A 20,408-nucleotide genomic window follows, 5' to 3' on the forward strand; every position below is an offset into this window, starting at 1 on the left:
CGCCGCCGCCAACAAACCTTGACGGTCAGGATCTGATTGCTGTGCAAAGCGGCGAGCGTGGAGAGACCAGGCAACCCCTACAGGACAAACATGGCACACCGGACCTTTAAACTGTTACAACAATGAACACAAATCCACACCAGGCAGAGCGATACTGTTTAGGACCCTTCTGTTTTAGGGATTGGTATTTGTGACTGTACATTTAATTTTACATGGAAGAAAATACTGAGAAATACACTATATTGCCAAAAGTATTCGGCCACATGTCTTGGCTCACATATGAACTTGAAGTGCCATCCCATTCCTAACCCATAGGGTTCAATATGATGTCGGTCCACCTTATGCAGCTATTACAGCTTCAACTCTTCTGGGAAGGCTGTCCACAAGGTTGCAGAGTATGGTTTATCGGAATTTTCGACCATTCTTCCAAAAGCGCATTGGTGAGGTCACACACTGATGTTGGTCGAGAAGGCCTGGCTCTCAGTCTCCGTTCTAATTCATCCCAAAGGTGTTCTATCAGGTTCAGGTCAGGACTCTGTGCAGGCCAGTCAAGTTCATCCACACCAGACTCTGTCATCCATGTCATGTTGGAAGAGGAAGGGGCCCATTCCAAACTGTTCCCACTAGGTTGGGAGCATGGAATTGTCCAAAATGTTGTGGTATCCTGGAGAACTCAAAGTTCCTTTCACTGGAACTAAGGGGCCAAGCCCAACTCCTGAAAAACAACCCCACACCATGATTCCTCCTCCACCAAATTTCACACTTGGCACAATGCAGTCCGAAATGTACCGTTCTCCTGGCAACCTCCAAACCCAGACTCGTCCATCAGATTCCCAGATGGAAAAGAGTGATTCTTAACTCCAGAGAACGCGTCTCCCCTGCTCTAGAGTCCAGTGGCGACGCGCTTTACACCACTGCATCCCACGCTTTGCATTGGACTTGGTGATGTATGGCTTAGAAGCTCTCTGCGTACTGTATGTTGACTAATTGGAAGGTCACACGTTATTAGGACACCTGATTCTGATCATTTGGATGGGTGGCCAAATACTTTTGGCAATATAGTGTATTACTCAGAGTTGACACGATGTTGCTTTTTTGGGCTACAAACTAGTAGCGATTGACCCATGCGATTGCATCCAACCATTTTGCCTTGATATTGCATACATTTTTTTGACAACCGCAAACATTTTAAAGACTGGCCAAGGGAAAACGGTACAACCCCCCACCCAAATTAAAGTTAAAGTACCAATGATTGTCACACACACACTAGGTGTGGTGAAATTTGTCCTCTGCGTTTGACCTATCCCCTTGTTCACCCCCTGGGAGGTGAGGGGAGCAGTGGGCAGCAGTGGTGCCGCGCCCAGGAATCATTTTTGTTGATTTAACCCCTAATTCCAACCCTTGATGCTGAGTGCCAAGCAGGGAGGTAATGGGCCCCATTTTTATAGTCTTTTGGTATGACTCGGCCGGGGTTTGAACTCACAACCTAGCGATCTCAGGGCGGACACTCTAACCACTAGGCCACTGAGTAGGTGGAAGCTTCCATGAAATTCAGATTATTGAATTTATCAATTTCAAAACATCCAACATTTTGGCCCCACAATAAAAAAAACCTTCCTCGTTGTTTGTGTCATAAGATATAAACAGATGGTGGTGTTTGTTGACATCAATATCACACAACTGACTTTCAACTTTAAACGTGGTGGTGAATTGTTCCGACATTAAAGGAAGTTCAAGCATACAGTTTTCCTAACTGCCCTCCCTCAGGCAACAGTCTTGACAACAGACACAATCCACGAGAGGAAAACAATGACGATCATTGTTTGGAAGTGGACTTTAATCTGACTCCAGCCTTCTTTTTTTTTTTTTTTTAAATATATTATTTTGGCTTAACATGTCTTGTTTTATCAAACACTCATTGAGGTTCCCTCGCAAGGAGAAGTGTCAAAAGCAGGACAAATTGTGCTGATTTATACCGACATAAGTGATACTTTACTATTGCAGAGCTAACGTGGCATCTGTAAAGCTGACATTCTTATTTTAAAGCTAAAAAATACTGAATATTTTTACGGCGTGGCGCAGTGGAAGAATGGCCGTGCGCGACCCGAGGGTCCCTGGTTCAATCCCCACCTAGTACCAACCTCGTCATGTCCGTTGTGTCCTGAGCAAGACACTTCACCCTTGCTCCTGATGGGTGCTGGTTAGCGCCTTGCATGGCAGCTCCCTCCATCAGTGTGTGAATGTGTGTGTGAATGGGTAAATGTGGAAGTAGTGTCAAAGCGCTTTGAGTACCTTGAAGGTAGAAAAGCGCTATACAAGTACAACCCATTTATTATTTATTTATCCTTTATATAAATGCAATATATCAATAATTATTATAAGCCTATAAAGTATATATATTGTCCTTCACACCTTATACGTGGATGCCTCGCTCCAGTTGAGCAAACAAGCATCCCTGCGCACAATATTAACCATATAAGAATAGTTACATACAGTCGTGGTCAAAAGTTTACATACACTTGTAAAGAACATAATGTCATGGCTGTCTTGAGTTTCCAATCATTTCTACAACTCTTTATTTTTTCTGATAAAGTAAATGGAGCACATGAAGTTTGGTTCTTTTATGAATTTATTAGGGATGTCCAATAATGGCTTTTTGCCGATATCCGATATTCCGATATTGTCCAACTCTTTAATTACCGATACCAATATCAACCGATGCCGATATCAACCGATATATGCAGTCGTGGAATAAACACATTATTATGCCAAATTTGGACAACCAGGTATGGTGAAGATAAGGTACTTTTAAAAAAAATTAATAGAATAAGATGGATAAATTAAAAACATTTTCTTGAATAAAAAAGAAAGTAAAACAATATAAAAACAGTTACATAGAAACTAGTAATTAATGAAAATTAGTCAAATTAACTCTTAAAGGTTAGTACTATTAGTGGACCAGCAGCACGCACAATCATGTGTGCTTACGGACTGTATCCCTTGCAGACTGTATTGATATATATTGATATATAATGTAGGGAACCAGAATATTAATAACAGAAAGAAACAACTCTTTTGTGTGAATGAATGTGAATGGGGGAGGGAGGTTTTTTGGGTTGGTGCACTAATTGTAAGTGTATCTTGTGTTTTTTATGTTGATTTATTAAATTAAAAAAATTTAAAAAAAAAACATACCGATAATAACAAAACCGATACCGATAATTTCCGATATTACATTTTAACTAGAATTTATTATGGGTCTACTGAAAATGTGACCAAATCTGCTGGGTCAAAAGTATATATACAGCAATGTTAATATTTGGTTACATGTCCCTTGGCAAGTTTCACTGCAATAAGGCACTTTTGGTAGCCATCCACAAGCTTTTGGCAAGCTTCTGGCTACATTTTTGACCACTCCTCTTGACACAATTGGTGCAGTTCAGCTAAGTGTGTTGGTTTTTTGACATGGACTTGTTTCTTCAGCATTGTCCACACGTTTAAGTCAGGTCTTTGGGAATGTCCTTCTAAAACCTTAATTCTTGCCTGATTTATGTATGTTTGGGACCTCACCTTTTCTCCTCCAAACATATTCCAGGGTATTGTGGCCAAACAGCTCAATTTTTGTTTCATCTGACATCTCATAGACAAAGATAAGACCTTTTGAAGGAAAGTTCTGTGGTCAAATGAAACAAAATCTGAGCTGAACTTCATGAATGTTTTTTGTGACCAACAAGTATGTGCTCCAATCACTCTATCACAAAAAATAAGAATTGTATAAATTATTGGAAACTCAAGACAGCCATGACATGTTCTTTACAAGTGTATGTCAAGGTCCCTTGCTTTGAATTGAATCCCAACAAATGTATACATGTATAAAATAATGGCCTTCAGTTAAAAATGTTCGGCAATTTATTGCCACTGTAATAAAGAAATGCTACATGATAAATAAACAGCTCCTTTTGTTGTTCCCCTAAAACCAAACAAAAAACACACCTGGTGGTTCCATAGGTGTCTCAAATTACCTTTATTATAACTGGTCACATTATACTGCAGAGCAGACATGACACCTGTAAAGCTAACATTTATGATGGACTTTTAACAATAAAAATGCTAAAACTACAGGTAGGCTATTCCATATTTCAGATATGTCTTGCCTGTACTCTGCGGAGTTAAGGTAATAAGTGCTAAGATGCATCATTGTGGCGTTGTGGCTTCAATTAATTTGCCCTTTGGGAGTAGCAATGTGATAAGCGGCTTTCTTTTTCGTCATTTGGTTTATATTGTTTGAAATTGCGTATAATTTAATGCTTTGCCGTCGGTGTGGCGTTCTGCGAGCACGTTTGACCACAAAGGAGCTCCTGTTCCTCCGATATTTTTATTTTACTTTCATTCAGAGATGGCTTGCTCGCTCACCCATACATTTTCAATCTGGCCAATTCAAACAAAACGTCTTTGGTGCTATCATTCTGGTTTGTGCAAAGAATGATTCAAAAAGCATGGCTGGATAGGAAGATGGCTGTTCAAGGGGCCAGGCCCCGCAGACTATAACCATGACTGGTATTGACGTGCAACTTTTTCTCACGTTACTGACAATCTCAAACATATTGAAGACAGGAATATGGAAAACTGGATTATGGTCAAGGCGAAGACACGGTACACACAAGTTCAAAGATGATGTAGGGGCTGGAACTACTTAATGGGTTTTATCTTTTACATGGCTTATTTGCTATTGTCAATCTTTGAGAAATGATTGGGATATTTTGTGCCATTTAGACAAATTGTGTTGTTCCAGTTATTGTGGTTGTGTTGAATTGGCTGTGGTCGAATTTGCATGATAATATTTATTTTTACAATATTTTTAAAGGGTCACATTTGTTACTCAAGACCAAAACTGTTCCACTGAAAACAATTGAAAAATCCTTTCATTTTCTCAAAACTCGACAGTGCGCCTTATAACCCGGTGCGCCTAATGTACGGAATAATTTTGGTTGTGCTTACCGACCTCAAAGCTATTTTATTTGGTACATGGTGAAATGATGAATGTGACCAGTAGATGGCAGTCACGCATAAGAGATACACTATATTGCCAAAAGTATTTGGCCACCTGCGTTGACTCACATTGTCCAAAATGTTTTGGTATCCTGGAGCATTCAAAGTTCCTTTCACTGGAACTAAGGGGCCAAACCCAACTCCACACCACAATTATTCCTCCACCAAATTTCACACTCGGCACAATGCAGTCCAAAATGTAGCGTTCTTCTGGCAACCTCCAAACCCAGACTCGTCCATCAGGTTGCCAGATGGAAAAGCGTGATTCATCACTCCAGAGAGCGCGTCTCCACTGCTCTAGAGTCCAGTGGCGATGTGCTTTACACCACTGCATCCGACGATTTGCATTGGACTTGGTGATGTATGGCTTAAATGCAGCTGCTCGGCCATGGAAACCCATTCCATGAAGCTCTCTGCGTACTGTACGTGGGCTAATTGGAAGGTCACATGAAGTTTGGAGCTCTGTAGCAACTGACTGTGCAGAAAGTCGGCGACCCCTTTGGACTATGCGCTTCAGCATCCGCTGACCCCTCTCTGTCAGTTTACGTGGACTACCACTTTGTGGCTGAGTTGCTGTTGTTCCCAAACTCTTCCATTTTCTTATAATAAAGCCAACAGTTGACTTTGGAATATTTAGGAGCGAGGAAATTTCACAACTGGATTTGTTGCACAGGTGGCATCCTATGAGAGTTCCACGCTGGAAATCACTGAGGTCCTGAGAGCGGCCCATTCTTTCACAGATGTTTGTAGAAACAGTCTCCATGCCTAAGTGCTTGATTTTATACACCTGTGGCCGTGCCAAGTGATTAGGACACCTGATTCTGATCATTTGGATGGGTGGCCAAATACTTTTGGCAATATAATGTATGTGTAGACTGCAATATGATGGCAGTCACACATAAGAGATAGTGTAGACTGCAACATGAATGAAGTAGACAACACCAAAATTGTATACGTTCCATTGGAAATATAGAACATTACACACGGCGCTTCAAAATCTATCGAAATGTTTTAGTACAACTTTGGTAAGCTATGAAGCCGCACCACTTGATGGATTGTACTGTGCTTCAACATACAAGTATTATTATGGTGTTTGTATAAGGTAAGACATATTATCTGGCGTTTTGTTTCGCAATATTATGCAAAAGAGTCTTTTTTCCCTCTGGTACCTGCTGATCTGTATTTGGGATCTGCATAAGTCCTGAAAATTTGCGAATGTCCGCCTTTGTAGTCTGTGGCGACACCGTAGTCGATAAGCTTCAGCTTTTTCTCTATCTTCTTGTTATGTGACATTCATCCTCCGCTGTTGCCATTTCTAATGTAAAGTAGTGTAAAGTTCTTACTTCTATCTGTCAGTAAACTTGCCATGAAAGCGCTAAAACATACCAGTGTAGTGAGTTTACATTATTCACTCAAGGAACATTAGTTATTAGAGAGTTCTGGTCGGACGTTTTTTTACGGGACACATTTCCAGTGTTGTTATTGCACTAGTGAGCTCCGTTATTGTGTTAAGTAAAGTCTGAATGTCATTAAAACAGTTAGCTCCATCTTTTGACACTTCTTCCACTCCCGTCCTTGCACGCTACACCAGCACAGAGAAGATGACGGAGAAAAGATGCTGCCGAAGGTGAGCCACGTAAATAAGACCGCCCACAAAACGGTGCATCCTGAAGCGACTGTCAGACAGCGGCTTGAAGATGATCTGTAAAACATAATCTATGCAACATTTTGACCAAATAACCACCATTACATGTTATGTAGACCACAAGGAAGTGTTTTACATTTAGAAAAAAAAAAATGACCCCTTTAATGCGCCCTATAATCCGGTGCGCCATTTGTATGAAAATAGACCTGTTTAGACCCGCTCATCCGCAGTGCGCCTTATAATCCGGCGCGCCCTATGGTCCGGAATATACGGTATATATTATCCTTTATGTTAAAGCTGCTGTATGTTACTACTCAAAATTACACCTCTTTAAACAAAAAAATATTGGAACACCACTAAGCACCAAGTTAGCAATAGTGGAGCAAGATAACTAAGAGAACATATATATGTGTCTACACAGTATTTCTCACATTGAAAAATTTGATTGGCTGTCATAGCTACTCAGTGGCCTAGTGGTTAGAGTGTCCGCCCTGAAATTGATAGGTTGTGAGTCATACCAAAGACTATAAAAATGGGACCCATTAATTCCCTGCTTGGCACTCAGCATCAAGGGTTGGAATTGGGGGTTAAATCACCAAAAATGATTCCCGGGCGCGGCACCGCTGCTGCCCACTGCTCCCCTCACCTCCCAGGGGGTGAACAAGGGGATGGGTCAAATGCAGAGGACAAATTTCACCACACCGAGTGTGTGTGCGACTATCATTGGTACTTTAACTTTATTTTTCGTTTCTTGTACACGCTTGCATGCCCATGGCAAATGCCAACCCGATGCAGAGATCTTCCGAAGATCCTCTGGGTGTATGAAAGGGTTCCAAAAATGGATGCGATGGCTGCCGCGTTGCTGCTAAACAGGTGAGCCAGAGCATAAACAACTCCAAACACCGACGTTGCGACTTTGCGTCATCCTTTTTCCCCGTTGGACGTATCCTGACGGTATGAACCAGGAAAAAGGAGGGTCACAGTGATCGAATGCGAGCACACTACAAGCATCCACCGAACCGTGACACACCGCAGCTTTAACATTTCAAGTTGGACTACTTGTTATCGAGTTTACGTTTGTATATTTTTCCACCAGTTGGTGTTTCTTTATATTCCACACAAAATCTTACTTTTTTGTTTTGTCCACTGCAGGAATGTTTCTCAATTACTGAGGAGTCTGAAAAACTTTCAATGAAATTACCTGCAAGACAAAAGAACCTCAACCCCAGACTTTAAAAATTCCTAATAAAATGTTTCTACTTTTCCCATTTAAAGCATGCAGCAAAATTACACAATTTATATTTAAATTTGTTTCTGTCAGCAAGGGTGAAGGGGAAAAATAGTATTGTTACAGCAGTTTTTGGGTAACTGACATTTTTTGTCATCAGGGACAGATGAGTATGACTATATAAAGGACCTCTTCAGGTCTTTCCAATCCAACTGTATTTTTCTAATTGGTATGAAAGAAAACCTTGACTTGGGGCAGTGTCTCTGCACTTCAAGGACAAGGGACAAACTGCAAACAGATTTGCCAAATTTTGGTTGTTTGCCGATTGTTCTCCAGTGAGACGGCGTAATCAGCAAAGGAGATACAAGGATAATCAGCACAGCCAATGAAGGGGGAGGCAGCCAGAAGGCGCATCCTTCCAACCACACTGGAAACATGTCTTCATATGTGGCGTTGAATAGCGACCATGTGCACGGATGGCTTCGATATATTTTAAGTGGGGACTCAAATTTGACACGGATGCAAGGCATTTCATCTCCAGTAAAGTCCAGAGACACGGCTACACACAACCAGATAGGACAGAAATAATCTGCATGCAGGTATTTTTCTGACTCATGTGAAATGCCACCCACGATCCATGGCAGCTGAAGGAAGTGGATGAAGACCACACACAACCGCATGGTGTACACTTCTGGTCACCGGTTGTTTTTTATTTGTGAACAATGGACACATTGTTATTGGTTGATTGGTTAACCTTTGATTGGGGAACTTGGCCTTTCACCTTTTTTGTAAGCAACACATGGTCGACCCTGACATGTGGACAGCAGGCACTGTGAACCATGTTAAAACAAAAACTCACACTTGAGACAAACAATGTCCACTTCCTAAAAACAGCAATAAAAAAACAGTACAAATTAATAATTATTCTTACTGTTCACTTAGCAGGCCAGCCTTTAAAAGCTACTCCAGTCTGATACATACTGTACATATTCAGTAATAATTTATGTTTGCTGTGTTTACATTTTTAATCCATGAAAAGCTACAATGTTGACATAGCTTGAAACTAACTTTAGTTTTTTTAGACCGAAAACAATAATATGTGAGAACATTTGCTGCATATTTAGAATGAGGGTTAGGGTGTCCAGCGTAGAGGACATGGGATCTCATCTCTGCAAGAGCAGATGATGTGGTCCTGTTGGCCTCATCAAGTTGTGACCTCAAGAGATTGCTCGGGCAGTTGGTTCACAGCTGAGTGTGAAGCTTCTGGGATGAGACTCAGTACCTTTTCCAGTCGGAAAAGGGTGCATTGTACCCTTTAGATTGGAAGCAAGATTATTCTTTAGGTGGAGTTGTTTAAGTATATCGGGATCTTGTTCACGAGTAAGGCAAGGTGGGAGCAGTGTCTGCAGAAATGTGCTCGTACCGGATCGTCGTGGTGAAGAGGTAACTGAACTGGAATGCAACACTCTTAATTTACAAATTGATCTACGCTTCTAACCTCAACTATGGTCACAAGCTTTGTGTATAGTGACAGAAAGTTCAAGGACGCAGGTACAAATGGCGGAAATGGGTTTCCTCTGTCAGGTGGCTGCACTCAACCTAAGAGACAGGGTAAGGAGTTCAGTCATCCGTAAAGAGCTCAGAGTAGAGTCACTGCTCCTTTGCATTGAGAGGAGCCGGTTGAAGTGGTCGGGACATCTTGTCAAGATGCCTCCTGGTGGGGTGTTAGGGGCATGCCCAGCCGGAAGATCGAGTACACGCTCAATCGATTATTTCTTACAGTTTGTCTGGAAATGCCTCTACAACCCCTGAATCCTCAAGTTATGGACGATGTTCATTCAGTTGTTTAAAAGTTGTAGAAAAAAAAGCAGATTGCACACGAAACAAAACTATAGTCATTTCAAATGTTAACTTTCTGGCTTTAAAAAACACTAAAATAAATCAAGAATATAAATTGTTGTAGTTAGTAACAGTTTCATTTCTAGATAAAGCAGAGTCGAAAAATATAGAATGTCTTAATTCTGAGGAAAACAAATATGGAATCACCACTAGTACTTTGTTGCACTACCTCTGGCTTTGATAACAGCTTGCAGTCTCTGAGGCATGGACTTAACGAGTGACAAACAGTACTCTTCATTTATCTTGCTCCAACTTTCTCTGATCTTTGAAAGATGAGTCTCGTCATGGACCATTGTCTCCAGTTTCCACCACAAATGTTTAAATTGGATTGACATTAACCATATGTAACTGTTTTCAAGGAAAGGTTTTTAAGTTTTTGCTCTATGGTAAGATATAAAATCTTCTGGAAAAAGCATCCCCGAACATCTTTTCGATTGATGGAATAAAAAAAGTGTCCAAAATGTCAATGTAATTTGTGCATTTATTGAAGATGTGATGACTATGGAAATTTCTTCAGGCAGTCGTCTTCATAAATCTCATTGAAACGACACCAAACAAAAGTTCCAGGATCACCACAAATGCAGATTCGCCATTTATCACTGAATATGACTTTCATCCAGTCGTCCATAGTCCACCTCTGCTTTTTCTTAGCCCACTGTTTTTTCTATTTGGATGTTAATGATTGTTTTCATTTAGGATTTCTGTATTTAAATCCTTTTTCCTTGAGGCTCCTTCTTAAAACTCGGTCACGACGGTGACTCAAATTTCCAACGATTTGCTCTTCATTTGTTTTGCTGTGCATTTTCTGTTTTCAAGATCCATCCATCCTTCCATTTTCTACCGCTTGTCCCTTTTTGGGGTCGCGGGGGGTCGCTGGGGCCTATCCCAGCTACATTCGGGCGGAAGGCGGGGTACACCCTGGACAAGTCGCTACCTCATCACTGTTTTCAAGATGTATTGCTTTAAGTGTTCCTTCTCGATGCTTTGATGTTTTCCTTGGTCTACCAGTATGCTTGCCGTTTATAATCTTCCATGTGGTTTGTATTTGCTCCAGATTTTAGACACAGCTGATTGTCAATAATTAACATATTTTGCAACACTGCGTGATGCTTTACCTTCTTGAAGAAGTTTGATAACCCTCTCCTTTGCTTCAATTAACATCACTCGTGTTGGAGCCATAATTCATGTCAATCCACCAGGTGCAACAGGTCTCCACTTTTTAACTGCAGACCAATTAACAGATTTAATCAAATACATGTATAAGCTTTGAAAAGTATTATTAACAGGGTACCATTGTTTTCTAATCATAGAGTGATTCCAATTTTCCAATCTGCTTGATTTAAAAATGAAACTGTTACTAACTACCACAATTAGTTTTGGAAGATTTTTTTGTGTGTTTCTTAAAGCCAGAAATTTGAAATGATTATAGTTGCCTGTCAATAAACAACTGAATGAACATTCACCATGCATGGAGATGCCATCATTTTTTCAGAGTGTATGTTGTTTCGGTGGAACTGAAAGCGGTGGCCGGAGACCTGGAAGTCTTACCTTCCCTACGAGACTGCTGCCCCCGTGACTTATACCTGGATAAGCAGAAGCAAAAGTAGTGCTATCTGGTGGACAATGTAGTACATATTTGTTTTTAAAAAATAGGCCGGTATACCAAATTGGAATGTGAACATAAAATTCAGGCTCAAAAATGACATCTTTATTGATTTTTTGTAATAGGCCATTTTTGGTTCCTATGGGCCTGATCTACTGTGATCTAACACTGCTTGTACAATTGATAAATGGTGCAGATCGCCAATTTTAAAAACGTTTTTTGCATGCACCCAGCGGTTTTCACTGTGGAGACACTCATTTACTGCACATTCATGTGGCGCTTTGCTGTGTTTTGAAACATGCAGAGACATGTACCACTTTTTATGGGCATTTTAGAGCCAGTCCTTCAGTGCGATCTACAACGGAATCCACTTTTTTAGCGCAATAAACGTGCACTCATGGAAGATGCTGGCACTGATTGCGAGTATGCGCTGGAATGTTCCAAACGCAAGAAAATTAAAATTGCAAGAAATTGTTTTCATATACTGTATTTTTCGGACCATTGGGCCATTTTAAGGCGGACTGCCAATAAGCGAGTCTATTCAGGTCTATTTTCATACAAAAGGCGCACCAGATATAACACTTCTTTGTGGTCTACTCAACATGTAATGGTGGTTCTTTGGTCAAAATGTGGCACAGATTATATTTTAAAGACCATTTTCAAGTCGCTTTCTTAACATCTCTTCAGGATGCATGGTTTTGTGGGCGGTCTTACTGTATATACGTGGCTCCACTTCGACAGAGTCTTCTCCCCGTCATCTTTGTTGTACCGGTAGTTTTTAGCACTTCCGTGCGAGTCTACTGACAGGTACCAATCGGTAAAAAAGCTTTGGTTTTTGCATAATATTGCAAAACAAAATGCCAGACAATGTCTCCTAATAGGTGCTATTTTGGGGTACTTATACACACACCATAATAGCCGTATGTTGAAGTACATTATGTCATGTCTTGGTGATCATGTTTAGTTTGGCTATGTTCTGTTTGGTTTTTGCACTCTGTCAGTTTCTGTTTTTTCACTCCCTGTTTTGCTTCCATGACTACCAATCAGTTCACCTGTCCTCACAACTCACGCACCTGATTCATTTGAACTCACGCACGTGTTTTCTTTCACCACATGATTATTTAAGCCTGTCATTTTCTGTTGGTCGGGCTGGCGACATACTGTCATGACGAGGACTATGAAGTGGTTTGTTTTCCCGAGATGCATAAGAATTGGACCGGACATGGCGTGAAGTTAAATACATGATTTAAAAATAGATTATAAAAAGTATAAACAAAAGGCGCGCACAAGGCGGGGAACAAACTTGACTAATAAAACAAAACTCGCACAAAGGCAGAACTATGGAAAAAACGAACAAACAAAAGGCGCTCACAGCAGAGGTACAAAACAGTGGCTTGAATAAACAAAAAACTTACATGGCAAGAAAAGAGCAGCACGAACTATGACCTGGACAGAGTAAGCAGCGTGTCAAGAGTGCAGAACATGAATGTGATGTCGCCAGGCCGACCAACAGTAAATGACAGGCTTAAATAGTCATGTGGTGATTGAAAACAGGTGCGTGAGTTCAAATTAATCAGGTGCGTGAGTCGTGAGGACAGGTGAACTGATTGGTAGTCATGGAAACAAAACAGGGAGTGAAAAAACAGAAACTGAAAGCGTGCAAAAACCAAACAGAACATAGCCAAACTAAACATGATCACCAAGACATGACACATGACTTCTGAGTATGGTAGCCGTAATGCGCCGACAATGCATCAAGCGGTGCAGCTTCGTAGCTTACCAAAGTTGAAATAAAACATTCAGACAGATTTTTGAGCGCCGTGTGTAATGATTTATATTCTCAATAAAACATCAACATTTTGGTGTTGCTTGTTTATGGGTATTTGCTAGCGTCATTTATTGAACAGGTGTCAACTTGCAGGCCACACATATGTTTTATGTGTGTGTGACTGCCATCTACCGGTCACACTGTACCATTACACCATGTACCAAATAAAATTGCTACGAGGTCGGTAAGCACAATCAGGATTAATCTGTACATTAGGCGCACCGGGTTATAAGGCGCGCTGTCAATTTTTGAGAAAATGAAAGGTTTAGTAGATCAGCTTTGCGTGTACTATCAAGTTTGGATGTATTTTGATACACGCAAACCTTTAGTAGCTCAGTCACAATATGTCATTTTTTGTGTAGATAGTAGAGATGCGCGGTTTGCGGACACAACCGCCCGATCCGCGGATTATCTAAAAAAAAAAATTAGATTTTATCCGCGAGTCGGGTCGGGCGGTTGAAATAAAAAAAAAAAAGATTTTAAATAGATTCAGGCGGGTGGCAGTTAAACCAATTCGGAAATATATATACATAGTTAAATGTTGTTACCCACATACGAAAAACGAGCAAGCACCTGCAGCATATGCCACAACAGAAGAAGAAAAAAAAAAGAGATGGACACTTTTACGGAGCGGAGAAGGGACCCTTCGCCGGGGTTCGGGACAGAGGCCCCTTACCCCGAGAGGGCCCCACCGGGAGCCGTAGCTGAGGTGATCCGCGAGAAGGGCCCGACGCACGTCCAGGGTCACCACCGCGCCCACCGCACCGACACCCCGCCTCGTCCGCCTTCGCCGCGGCCGGCGTCACGCGCAGCAGGTAAGCAGCTTACCTGCCCGCCACCCCCGTGGCCGGGGGCTCGTAACAGGGGTCACTCCGCGCGCTCCGCCCGCGCAGCTTACCTGCCCGCCACCCCCGTGGCCGGGGACTCGTAACAGGGGTCACTCCGCGCGCTCCGCCCGCGCAGCTTACCTGCCCGCCACCCCTGTTGCCGGGGGCGCATAACAGGGGTCACTCCGCGCGCAGTGCGCTCACGAAAGGGGTGGGGCTCACCCTGGTTGATATAGACAGCAGGACGGTGGCCATGGAAGTCTGAACCCGCTAAGGAGTGTGTAACAACCCACCTGCCGAATCAACTAGCCCTGAAAATGGATGGCGCTGGAGCGTCGGGCCCATTCCCGGCCGTCGCCGGCAGCGAGAGCCGCGAGGGCTAGGCCGCGACGAGTAGGATGGCCGCCGCGGTGCACGCTGAAGCCTCGGGCGCGAGCCCGGGTGGAGCCGCTGCGGGTGCGAGGGACATCGCACCTCCACGCGCTTGGAGGTGCGCTCAGCGCGGCTCCCATATGATTGCGCACTGGTGTGTGTCTGGGCCGTGACAGCGTGTCACGCATTGAATGTCTGTGCTGCATTGGATCAGTCTCCTTTCTTTAACAGGCAAAAGCTTTATAACCTCACTAATGCCTTGCATCGTCTATGTTAGATATATAACAACGGGCGGGTGCGGGCGGATGCGGTTTTGATTAAATGTTAGATCGGGTGGATGGCGGATGGTTGACGACTTTCTGATGCGGTTGCGGATGAAATAATTGCCTATCCGCGCATCTCTAGTAGATAGACAAAACCCCCCAAAATATATGTCTTCTGGCAAATTCGACCTATACTCATAGACACAGCCAACATGCATGCTCTGAAAATAATAATGGCAACAAAGGGTATCTTAAGGTCTTAACTGAAGCTGATCTAACATACTTGCCATTCATAGAGTAAGTAAGGTTGCATTTTTGATTCATTATTCAAACTTAAAGTGAAGAATGATAAGACCTAATAAGTCCGAAAGAGAAAGAGATGATATCTGGTGGTTTTTTGAGCACACTGCAGCTAGTCCTGGGTAGTCCCACTTTTTAATGCGTCAGTCACATGAAGGATTCTCACAGGATTTAGGGTTACATTACAACCTTACTTGGGGACGGCGTGGCACAGTTCGGGAGTGGCCGTGCCAGCAACCTGAGGGTTCCTGGTTCGATCCCCACCTTCTACCAACCTAGACACGTCCGTTGTGTCCTTGAGCAAGACACTTCACCCTTGCTCCTGATGGGTCGTGGTAAGTGCCGTGCACGGCAGCTCGCGCCATCAGTGTGTGAATGTGTGTGTGAATGGGTGAATGTGGAAATAGTGTCAAAGCGCTTTGAGTACCTTGAAGGTAGAAAAGCGCTATACCAGTACAACCCATTTACCATTTACTTACTTTACAACTGTGTTTTAAAGTACGAGCTCAACTGTGACTTTTTGCATAACAAATGAACACCAAACTGAAATAAATCAGCAATCAAAGTAGTCCAGAAAGTCACTACGGGCTCTTATTGTTGACAACATCAGCTGAGTTTTGCCATTAATTGTTAGTCTGTGCTATGTGGGATTAACAGACTCCCAGATCCACACAAGGTCAGACAGCCCTTGTCCCGTTTCGCCGTTTTCCACTGCCAAAAAGACTTTGTAAAGCTATATTTACCAACTAAAATCAATAAGCCACTCTGGGGAGGTAATATGATTTGGATTAGAGTCCCCCGTTGTCCTTCATAAGCCACTGTACCCAATTTGAGGACAATACGCGTTTAATGAATCTGTACGTGCAAGTGGACAGTTTATTTATTGACTCTGGAAGACAAATAGGGCTTGGCTGGTCCTCGTTACGGAGCCGTCAGCCCCCACTCTCCCTCCAGGAGCCGTGAATCCTCTAACTGATAGAGACGGATGACTCAATTCCTGAGGTTAAAAGGGTACAAATTACGAGGGGAAACCCTAAAATCTAAGCATTAAAGGATGTGGTTTAGCTTCTGGATTGGTCCATTTTGCAAAAGGGACAAAAGTTATAACAAGTACGTGTAAAGTCAAAAGGGGATCCAGTTAGTCTGTGAAACACAAGATGCATGTCGCGTCACGTTGAGAACGCAAATTACATTTATAAAGAAGGTCGTTTGTATTGACAAGTACGGCTGCAGAGATAAAATGCATGGTGGGCGCCAGTGAGGAACTTAGATCTGATCCACTGCTTCGGGTGACAAGACGAGGGCATTGTGTACGCTAACCTACAGGAAAAAACAATTAGGGGAAATCCTAGGGCATGATGAGGGAATGACAAATTAGTGAGTTAATGCAGTCTAGTGTAAACAAAACCTGGACTAGCAGAAAAACTGAAAAGATCGAGAAGCACTCACGTTGTCATCCGTCATAAAGCTTGACTTTTAGAAAGATGGGAATGATTACTACTAAGGACTAAACTTTAGTACTACTCTAAAGCAGAGGTGGGTAGAGAACCCAAAAACTGTACTCAATTAAGAGTACCGTGACTTTAGAACAGGGGTAGGGAACCTATGGCTCTCGACTATGACTGCATCTGGCTCTCAGATAAATCTTAGCTGACATTGCTTAACACGGTAAGTAAAGAAGAATTCCGCTGGTAATCACAGTGTTAAAAATAACGTTAAAAATATTAAACATTCTCATGCATTTTAATCCATCCATCCGTTTTCTACAGCACCTGTTCAAGAAGTCGCATTAATTAATTTATTATTGGTTAGCTTCAGAACAACAATGTTATTAAAATGAATAAGATACTTATTGTACTCTAAAAATGTTGGTTTTACTTAAAAATGCACACATTTAATTGTATTCAGTCTTAAAAAAATATTATATGGCTCTCACGGAAATACATTTGAAAATATTTGGCTTTCATGGCTCTCTCAGCCAAAAAGGTTCCCAACCCCTGATTTAGAGTAACATAACTTAGGTAAATGTACAAAGTAGTCATCAAAAATAATTACTTGAGTAAGAGTTTGAATTTGAGTTTGAGTTTATTTCGAACATGCATGCATACAACATGATACATCACAATCTCCAGTTTCTCTTTTCAACATGTTCGGAAAGGAGTAGGAAGAAGCAGAGCTTATTTAATCCTACCCCTTTTCTTTTACATAACAGTTGCTAAAACTTTTGTTCACTTCCTGTTCTCAATTTATTCACAATATACTCCATAAGTAATCACAATAAAAATAAGTAAATAAATAATAATTGGTGAAGTAAGTTACATTTCATATGTTGAGATAAGTAAGATTATTTTGTGAGTGAAAGAATGAAAGAATGGATAAGTTAAATAAATTCAGAATGTTTATCATGGTTCTTCTTCTTTGTACTTTGTAAACACTTTAAGTTTGAAGAGTTTCTTGAAGTGGATCATATTAGTACATTATTTGATTGCTTTGCTTAATCCATTCCATAATTTAATTCCATATACTGATATACTGAAGGTCTTAAGTGTTGTACGTGCATACAAATGTTTTAAATTACATTTCTCCCTAAGATTATATTTCTCGTAAGAGTAAATACGTATTCTGTGAAAAAAAACTACTCAAGTATTGAGTCACTTGTGAGTGACTTCTGGTTTATTTAGTATCTTTTTTCAATTACGTTCTTGGACTTAACTAACATGACTAATGATAACAACCAAACCTAACCCTCCACACCCCGAATTGTAAATAATGTAAATAATTCAATGTATACACCCTGATGATTATCTTGTGTGATGACTGTATTATGATGATAGTATAAATGATAGTATATATCTGTATCATGAATCAATTTAAGTGGACCCCGACTTAAACAAGTTGAAAAACTTATTCGGGTGTTACCATTTAGTGGTCAATTGTACGGAATATGTACTTCACTGTGCAACCTACTAATAAAAGTCTCAATCAAACTCAATCAAAAACTACAACCAAAGTTGGTGTGTGTATGTTTGTGCGTTTAAAAAGTAAAAATCATAAACAATTTACTGCAACATGTTTTGTCTTGTTGGAAGTGGAATTCTTGTAGGCTAAAGGAGACTATATGTACTGACACAGATGACAACACATGATATAAATGTTCTTTTTGCTATTTTGAAAGGAATCATTGAAGATTACCTTGTCTGACGTTTCTATGCACTGATATTAATAATAGTAATACTAATAATGGATTCGATTTATATGGCGCTGTTCTATACACGAGACACTCAAAGTGCGCACAGAGAAGTAAGAACCCATCATTCATTCACTCCACATTGGTGGGGGTAAACTACACTTGTAGCCACAGCTGCCCTGGGGTAGACTGATGGCCCCTCCGACCACAACCAAACATTCATTCATACACATTAATACATCAGAGTGAGCAACACTGGAAGCAAGAGTGAAGTGTCTTGGCAGTGATCCCGCAGAGGCGGGGATCGAACCAGGAACCCTCAAGTTGACGGGCAGTCTGATTTGTCAAATAATTCAGTTTCCTCTATTTTCACACCGACATGTGAAGTTCTAGTTTTCATGCAATTATCACTATGCAGTGTGCCTCTCGTACACTAGTGGTTATTTCAGCTTGTTTAGCTAAGTAGGAATGTAAATACAGTAGAAGAGGAGAATGCTACATGCTAATAAGCTAGCGCAAGTAACTTTCAAGCTCCGGATCTAACAGATAAGTATTTCCCACTGCTATTCGGTGTTGTTGGTAATGTTTTAACGTGTTTAAATGACACTTGTGGTTATTCAGATCATCAGAGACATGCAAAAAGATGGCTAATTTACCGTATTTTCCAGACCATAGGGCGCACCGGATTATAAGGCGCACTGCCGATGAATGGTCTATTTTTAATCTTTTTTCATATATTGGGCGCACCGGATTATAGGGCACATTAAAGGAATCATATTATTAAAAAATGTTTCTAAATGTAAAACACTTCCTTGTGGTCTACAAAACATGTAATGGTGGTTCTTTAGTCAAAATGTTGCATAGATTATGTTTTATCATATTCAAGCCGCTTTCTGACAGTCCCTTCCGGATGCGCCGTTTTGTGGGCGGTCTTATTTACGTGGCTCACCTTCGACAGCGTTTTCTCCCCGTCATCTTTGTTGTAGCGGTGTAGCATGCAAGGACGGGAGTGGAAGAAGTGTCAAAAGATGGCGCTAACTGTTTTAATGACATTCAGACTTTACTTAAATCAATAACGGAGCCGCATCTCCTCATGCGGAAACAACAACACCAGAAATGTGTCCCGTGAAAAAACGTCCGACCGGAACTCTAATAACTAAAGTTTCTTAGGTGAATAATGTAAACTCACTACACCGGTATGTTTTAGCGCTTTCATGGCGAGTTTACTGACAGATATAAGTAAGAACTTTACACTACTTTATATTAGAAATGGCAACAGCGGAGGATGAATGTCCCATAACAAGAAGATAGAGAAAAAGAAGAAGCTTATCGACTACGGCGTCGGCGTGGACGTGCACAATTTTTCAGGATTTATGCAGATCCCAAATACAGATCAGCAGGTACCAGAAGGTAAGAAAAGTTGCTTTTGCATAATATTGCGAAACAAAACGCCAGATAATATGTCATACCTTATACACACACCATAATAATGCTCATATGTTTAATGCGCCGACAATCCATCAAGCGGTGCGGCTTCATAGCTTACCAAAGTCGTACTAAAACATTTTGATAGACTTTTGAGCGCCGTGTGTAATGTTCTGTATTTTCAATGGAACATTTAAAATGTTGGTGTTGTTTACTTGAGACATGTTGCCATCATAATGGCAATATACACTTATCTCTTATGTTTGACTGCCATCTACTGGTCACATTATCATTACACCATGTACCAAATAAAATAGCTTTGAGGTGGGTAGTAAGCTCAACCAAGCTTATTCCCTACATTAGGCGCACCGGGTTATAAGGCGCACTGTCGAGTTTTGAGAAGAAAAAAATGGATTTTAGGTGCGCCTTATAGTTCGGAAAATATGGCAGTCAACTGTTTTAGGAGGTTTCTGTTCACCAGATGTGTTGGCATCATGTCACGTAGTTAAAGTGTCTTGATTTCGAACATTCTGACACTCGTTAAACAGGTACGTTTCTATTTTTTCATATACTTTAAAAAATACTGACTTATTTAAGCTTCTATATGTGTATTTTGTGCTTGTTTGGCGTAAAGAGTCCCTTCCACCACCGGCTTGTTAATCCTCATCAGGTAGAATGCCAAGCTTGGTTTGTTTGGTGAAATTGAGTCAAACGTCACCAGTGCTTACGTTGGATTGGCGAAAACATGTAACAGTGTCTGCCGGAAGAAGGCTCGCTGACAA

At 41.3% G+C, this 20,408-nt stretch overlaps 1 protein-coding gene across 1 annotated transcript in view; it reads right to left on the reverse strand.

The window, feature by feature from the left end:
* The window catches only part of LOC133606711 (uncharacterized), a 330,643-nt gene that overhangs the window by 115,287 nt on the left and 194,948 nt on the right, over window positions 1–20,408 (reverse strand). The gene's annotated exons all lie outside the window — the stretch shown is intronic.

Source organism: Nerophis lumbriciformis, linkage group LG05 (genome assembly GCF_033978685.3).
Source record: "Nerophis lumbriciformis linkage group LG05, RoL_Nlum_v2.1, whole genome shotgun sequence".
NCBI lineage: Eukaryota > Metazoa > Chordata > Actinopteri > Syngnathiformes > Syngnathidae > Nerophis > Nerophis lumbriciformis.